This window comes from Cupressus sempervirens, chromosome 11 (genome assembly GCF_028749045.1).
Source record: "Cupressus sempervirens isolate cs-2001-9-10 chromosome 11, ASM2874904v1, whole genome shotgun sequence".
Classification (NCBI taxonomy): Eukaryota; Viridiplantae; Streptophyta; class Pinopsida; order Cupressales; family Cupressaceae; genus Cupressus; species Cupressus sempervirens.
In genome coordinates, this window is record NC_143128.1 from 760474575 (window position 1) to 760482552 (window position 7978).

The following is a 7978-nucleotide window of genomic DNA, read 5'->3' on the forward strand; positions in this document are numbered from 1 at the left end:
TCTCATTGTAAATTCATTCCATTTTCACATAGCAATTCTAATTTCCTATTGTGAAATATTCTCTTGTGCGGTATTTGCTTCAAGCTCTTTGCTCCCTAGGTTTCTCTTCAGTAAGCTATTTGCATTGTAGGTGATCTTGGCACTTTTTTGGAGTTAGATTCTCAACTCCTACAAAAACAAAAAAATTGCTCGAAAAAAGGAGTCCATATGAGGTAGATATCGTTGTTTGAAAATCACCTCTGTAATTTTATTTTTTAAATCGCCACTATCGCACCTCCAAAAATCAATTGGCTCTAGATTTCACCTTAGATGTTTGAATTCAATGAAACAAAATTCAATATGGGGGTTTTTGACCTTCTGAATATGATGCCAATATCTGATTTGCACCAGCAAGCTCCAACCTTCACTTGCAAAAAATCTCTCCTATTGGCCAAATTTTTTTCAGAAAATAATGCAGATCTGAAATTTTTTTATAGAGATGCAAATAAAAAATGTAGATCTAAAAAATAATTGCATAGATCTGATGAGATCATAGCAATTTCACAAATTGGGCCTTTGAGTTCCTGTTTGCAAAATTTTTTTGCCACAATTTTGACTATTGCCCAACATAGGCAAATTTATAGTCAAAGTTCATCGAATCGATGCTCTGGACATAATGGTGAGGTCTACTTTGGCTCTAGATGCTTCTAATGACTTTGAATCTCTAGATGTGAATCAAGGTCCTCGAATAAGTGAAGCAAGAATGGTCTCCAATGGCTATGAAATGACACTCCTATGGCTCTAATACCATGTAAGAATTTCATATAGCTCTGATACCATGTAAGAATTTTTCTTAGGAAAAAATCACCCAAGACCAAGAAGCTCAACAACTAGCACAAAATAGACCAATAGAGTATGATTAGAATAACAATATGATATTCAATTGATGTTCAAGTACACTAGGAGTGCATGCATATAAAGGCCTCTAGAATGCTGCTAGAATGTCTAGGAGTTAGCAATATGATAAGCCTCACAACTAAGCATATGTCCACCAAGAGTGGATTATCCTCCATTAAGCACATGAGTTAGTAAAATGATGAGAGGATAAGCATACAAAGGTGTGTCGTGTAAAATTATGTTGTAGACACCATGTGCTTAATTAAGAGTGCAAAAAACTATGTTGTCTACATGACAACTCAATTAATTATGCAAACTCAAGTGTTGTAGACACCATGTGCTAAAATAGAGTTGCTAACTCTTGTGTTGTCAACAAGACAACTCATATGAGTACGCATACTACTAGGTGTCTAACCTAATAAATAATAAAATAATGCATTTTTCCTAAGTAAACTTAAGTAAAGCACAAATAATAACTATTTACACTAAAACTTATAATGGAGTTGGCCAAGGAATCTATAAGACACTTGCTACTGCATGAAGAATACAAGGGATCAACACTCAAGAAATGTGACATAGGCTTGTGTATAATTTTCATGGTGTTTGGAGGGTTACAATCATCCATGAGATGCTAAAGAACACATTGGAAGAGTTGGGTAGGAAAGATAATGGAGATTGGAGGATAGTTACTTTAAACAACAATGAAACCCTTATTGAGGCAAGGGTTTGAATGATCAGTTATCTCCTCAATGGCTAGGAGCCCAAAAGTTGAAAGTTTGAAAGCTCTCGATAAGGTAACTGTGTAATTAAGATCATTTTTCAAGTTCTTTGAGGGTTTTGTGAGTTTGTAGTTTGAGTTTGTGTTTTAGACCTATTAGCCTCAAGTAGGGCTTGCAATTTGAATACTTTAATGAATAGTTGAAACCCTAAGACTTGGAAGTTTAGTAGAGTTCACTAGTTGGTAATTGAATCCTCCTTTAGTTTTAGTGGTTGTTTTGAAATATTTTGATTTCTTGATTTAAAACCCAAGATAGGGCTCCAAGGAAGAGCCCTTATTAGTTTAATTTTTTAGGTTCATGTTTGGAGCCCACTAAGGTGGATGGAATCTTATGAATGTTTGAAACCAAATTTTTAGGAAATAGTTGATCCCTTGGAAACATTTCGGGTGTGGAGTTTGTGAAAGGTTTGAGAGGGTGTAAGGGAGTGGAGGTGTTGTGTGGAAAGAGGGGTAGTTGTTTTTGTTGTGAAGATATAGGTAGAGACACTAGGAAGAATCAGATAAAGTTTTGTGGTCAACATTGATTGCAAGGTATGGTCGAAATGGGCATGGAACTGAAGCCCAAAATCTCTTCTTGCAAATGCAATTGGAATGGGTTGAATTTGATAATTAAAGAAAGTCTACTCTTAAATCATTAAAATGGACTATGAATCAAATATCATTTTAGAAAGTACTCATGTAACTATGTATGAAAAATGTGATGCTATGGAGAGTGCACACAATCTTGTTCAATCAAATGTAGAGCACTAGAATCAAGCCACATCAAGCTAGGATCAAGCTAGGGAATTCTTATGAAAACATAAACTGAAACAACATGCAAACAAGAATGCATTGGGTATTTCTTTTGCACAATTGTGATCTTCACTTTTCTGGATAATGTAGGCAAAGTAAATGGTACCAAATATGACTTTGTTAAAGTATACGAAGAATATCCAATTTGAGGTCATCAAAGTATCAATTAAAGCTACCATGGAATACATCAAAATTGATAATGGGGTTTCCCATCCAATGTTACCATCACTACCTCTCATCAGTCCATACTCAAGAAACCTCTACACAAATGCCCAACTCAAGTTTACAATCATTGCCATAACCAGACCAATCTTAGCCTTCTCCCCTATATAGATAGAAGTTAGTGATTTGAATACTATTGGCCTATCAAGAAATGAAAATGTGAACACAAAAGGAAAAGAAAAAAGGGATGAAATTAATGTCTTTGAGAGCTTTTGATATATGACATGGGTATGGTGCTAATTGGGGAGCCCAACCACCTAAGAAGAAGCTTGAATTTGTACTAGGTGTGGGAAAAGAGGGCGTGACAGACAAGAATTTTAGTAGAAACAAGAGATAGAAATAATAGTGTAAGTATTCTCAATACACACAAATTTTGCACCAGAATTGTTGTAGATGTCTCACACATTAGTTTTGATGCATATTCTATAACATTTCTAAAATGATTGACTGTTATCAGCTATACCTTGCACCTATTCTTAGGGCAAGTGCTAGTTAACCTATTATTAGCCTAATATACAATGAGACTATTTCATTTTTTTTTGAAAATTCTTGCTATTGTCAAACTTTCAACATGACCTACCATGGATGGTATGAAAATCCCATTGAATCATCTCTGGCTAGCATCGATAGTTTGATGGGGTTTGCTGACAATGTTATAACAAAACCATCAAATCATCTCTAGTTGGAGTCGATAGTTCAATGTTTTGAACTAGATGTCTAGTGCCAACATGTGACATAGAAGGGGATGGTTTTTGATGTAGTGGTTCATTGATAAATCTACAGCCATGGAGTGCATCAAACTTTTGACACAATTCTAGCGATGTTGACTTTCAACATTTAAGTGTCAAAATTTTGACCACCAATGTGTTAGAAAATAGGTCCAACTTTACTAGTGAATTTTGATAACTACACACCTATTATTATTGAATCTAATTTTAAGTCACAATTGGTTCATAGTGAAAGAAAGGAAAAATGTGAAGAGTGATAATGACACTTCTAATGATAAGCTTGATGAAATTGAAGCACTTATTACAAAAATATTTGAAAAGGATGAGCTAAATTACCAATTATTTATTTTTCATGCAACAAGTTGGTCATATAGCTACAAGGTGTCCTAGAAGAGAATACAAGGATGAGAGGAAGGAAAGAAAGTACAATGGAAGAAGAGATGATCAAGAGTACAAGAAAAACAAGGATGACAAAGGTAGGGAATTTTTTTATATTGTTGAAGAAGAAACTCAAAAAAAATCTAAAAGTAATGATGATGAAGTTATCTATGTTGCTACAAAAGAAGATTTTGATGAAGATGAGAAAACTGCTTTAATTTCATATGTGAACAAAAGTGACATATGTATAATTGAAAATGGAATCTCTAATCATATGATTAGTGATAGAAATGAATTTGAGGATATTGGACCATAAAAAGGTGGTTGTGTTAAATTTAGTAATGATATTCCATGTGTTGTGAAAGGTAAAGGTGCAATTAAATTGATTGATAAAATCAAGTGTGACAATGTTTACTAGGTGGAAGGATTTAGCTATAATCTATTGAGTGTTTTATAGTTAAAAAAATTAGGATACAAAGTTGAATTTCATCACAGAAAGGCCAAGTTATATGATGTTGATGATAAGATGATTAGAAGTGGTGGTTAGACAAAAGGTAACTTGTTCTATGAAGATTTATCTACTAAGACATGTTTGTTTGTGCAAGAATAAGATATTTGGTTATGGAACAAAAGGTTATGTCATGTGAATTTTGACAATTTGGTGAGAATTAGTAAAATAACAAAAGTAAGAGGGATTCCAAAATTAAAGCAGCCTGACAATGCTATGTATAAATAATGTAAATTGGAAAAAATGACAAAGTCTAGTCTCAAGAGAAAAATATACACATCTAGTGATATTTTTGAATTGGTTCATACTGCCCTTTGTGGACCTATTGATGTTCAAAGCTATTGTGGAGATAAGAATTTTATTTTATTCATTGATGACTATTCTAGGATGATTATTGTGATGTTTCTAAAAGCTAAGTCTGATGCTTTTTAGTTATTTCAGTGGTCTTTTGGCCAGAGTTGAAAAAGAAATAGGAAAGAGTCTAAAGTGTTTGAGATCTGACAGAGGTGGTGAATTTATTTCCAATGAGTTCAATAAATTCTACAATGACAGAGAAATTAAAAAATAGATGTCATCACCAATGACCCCTCCTCAGAATGAGATAGCTAAAAGGAGAAACAAATCAATAATGGACTGTGCAAGCATGTTGATGATGTAGAAGAATGAATCACATAAGTATTGGAGAGAAGCTATCAATACTATTGTTTATACCTTGAACATAGTACAAGTCAAGAGAGGTACACATGCTACACCTTTCGAACTATGGTATGGATATGCTCATAATGTGAAATATTTCAAAATATTTGGAAGTAAATGCTATATCTTCAAAGATATGTAGGCGCACTTTTGGTACCCCTATTTCAAAATTTCAATATTTGGTTGTCCTGGTCGGTTTTCCCATAAGTTGCCTGAACTCTCTTTAAACATGGTGTTGTAAAAGATGAAGATCATAATCTTGAGATGCAAATGTAAAAGTTTTATGCCTCAAATTTAAAAGTTCAAATATCAGAGTTTAGATCAAGATCTATATCTACAGGTTCAAACTTTAGTTCAGGTGTTTGGTGATATCATTATCAGAGTGTAAATGTGGAGGCAAAGGCCCTTGTGATGATCATAATGGTTCTGAAAAAAGTTGTTAGCATTAAGGTTATTATGAATGAGGTATTTTAGATTGAACAGGTTTGTGAAATATACAACATCATAAAGATAACATACTTCATTGCATAAGAAAACACTTATTGATAATAGGGATGTCTCTAGCCCATGACTCCACTTATCTCAAAAATTGTCCATGCGGGTTTAGTAGATGCTATTAAGTTGATTGTGGTTGATAATGTTTGGACACAAATACAGATATAATGCAAAAGCACATGACCCATCTGACAAATGTTCAACACCCGATTGGGTAATCATTTGTATGAATATGCTAAGCCTAATCATGGTGCAGGTGATTTAGATATTATCATGGTGATCATGGTAGAAAATGTCTTAAAGTAGCCTGATGGAATGGTAGTATGCATATAGTCAGCTTGGTGAAGAAACCTGACTTTTCTCTCAAATAGAGAAAACCCGATGATCATTAGGTTTAATTATGGATTCGCAGAAGATGTTTCCATTTGCTTAATAATATGTACTCCATGAAGATCAGTTTTTGTGAGACTCCAAGTATTGGAGGCAATCAACATACTATCTACAGTGAGAAATGAAAGAACTCAATGTTCTTCCTGACAGACTTGGCCAAATTTCTTTAAATTTAGTCTGTAAAAGCATCAATAATGCATAAGAATCGCTTGGCAGAATGTGCATGGTCAGTTAACTTTCAAATCAAGTGCCTTTACATATTGGGAGCCACGGTTTCATAAGATTTTCATAAGATTTTTGCGGATCCCCATGCAATGGTATTAAGTTTGAAGAATATATATTCAAAAAAAGGATTCTTGACAGTGAAGTCACAATGCACAAAGTCGATAGCTTTTGTTTCTAAAGAAAAAGAAACAAAATTTAACATAGAGTTGCATTCCAACGCATTTGAAAGTTATAGCTATAGACGTTGTGCAGCCATTTGATTATGAATCCAAGAGAATTAATGAGGTCGAGGGCTCCTTCAACTACACTTCTACTTTTGCCACCTAAATTTTTAGAGGAAGATCTTTTTCTCAAAATATGTTGTCTCTCGTACAATGGTGATTTGCTCATGTTCTTTGCCAAAGACATACACAAAGCGAAGAAGATAGTAAATGGAAATATTAGCAAATTTTGGACACTTTATAAAGATCAAATCCATCACCTTGCAGAGACATGAACAATTGAAAGATTCAAAAGTCAAATATGGAAGAGTATAAGTATTGTGATAATACAAAACAAACTTAATTTGCTGCTTCCTTTTGGTCCTGTTGCATCTATATTGGCTCATTTCTGGGAAGAGAAATGGAGATGGGTTTTCTTCTTCAGTCTGTTAGGCATAACACCTTTGGCAGAGTGATTGGGTTTTGCAACAGAGTTGCTTGCATTCTTTACTGGTCCCATAGTTTGAGGATTTCTAAACGCTACATTTGGAAATGCAATAGAGATGATCATTTCAATTCATGCTCTAAAAATAAAAAATAAAATGGAATGATTCAAGTAGTGCAACAGTCAGTACTTGGTTCCATTTTATCAAATATGTCGCTTGTGCTTGGATGAGCCTTCCTCATGGGAGGCATTGTTCATCATAAGAAAGAGCAAAGCTTTAACAAGGCTACTGCTGTTGTCAACTCAATTTTTGATGATGGCAGTGATTGGCTTATATTTTCCAGCTGTGTTACACTTTACCTACATAGAACGACATTTTGGACGAGCTAAATTAGCTCTTTCTAGGTTTAGCAACTGTATAATGCTTGTGGCATATGCATTTTATCTTGTATTCTAGTTGAAGAGTCATAGAAATATTTATGAACCCATAGAGGAGACTGGGAGATCAAGTGAAGGTGTTTTAGAGGTTGAGGAAATTCCAGAAATAACTCATTGGGAAGCAATCGTGTGGCTTTGCCACCTTGACTGCTTGAATTTCTTTCCTCTCAGGATATCTTGTCAATGCAATAGAGGGCACTTCAAAGTCATGGAACATGTCGGTTGCTTTCATAAGTGTTATCCTTCTACCCCTAGTTGGCAATGTTGTAGAACATGCTAGTGCTATCATGTTTGCAATAAAAGATAAGTTGGACATTTCATTAGGGGTTGCTATTGGGTCTTCAACACAAATATCAATGTTGGTGATTCCTTTTTGTGTGGTTATTGGGTGGATTATGGGAGAGCGAATGGATTTGAACTTTCAACTTTTTGAGACTGCTTCACTATTTATTATAGTCCTTGTGGTAGCATTTATGCTTCAGGAAGGAAAAAGGGAAAAATCAATTTCTTCCCTCTCCCTTATGTTTTTAAAACTATTTGATTCTGTGCCAACATTAACACCTCGTCTTGTAATTGAAGAAAATCTACTTGATATGTTACTTTGAAATTTGAAACAACTTTTCATATCATGTGCTGGAGAAGATAGTCAGCTTCAGGTAAGCAAAGGGTCCCACATATTGGCTTACGAAAGAAGTTCAAGAATATTAGTCTAAAATTGGGAAAGAATAAATTTAAAAGATTTAGAAAAAGAATCTGAAAAGGCAAAAAGGAAATGGAGAATTAGAAAGAAGCGGTCATGAAATCAAA

General features: G+C 34.2%; 1 pseudogene; it reads left to right on the top strand.

Moving 5' to 3' along the window:
• The window catches only part of LOC149531827 (vacuolar cation/proton exchanger 3-like), a 54113-nt pseudogene extending 46337 nt beyond the window's left edge, over positions 1–7776 (top strand).
• The last annotated feature ends 202 nt before the right edge of the window (positions 7777–7978 follow it).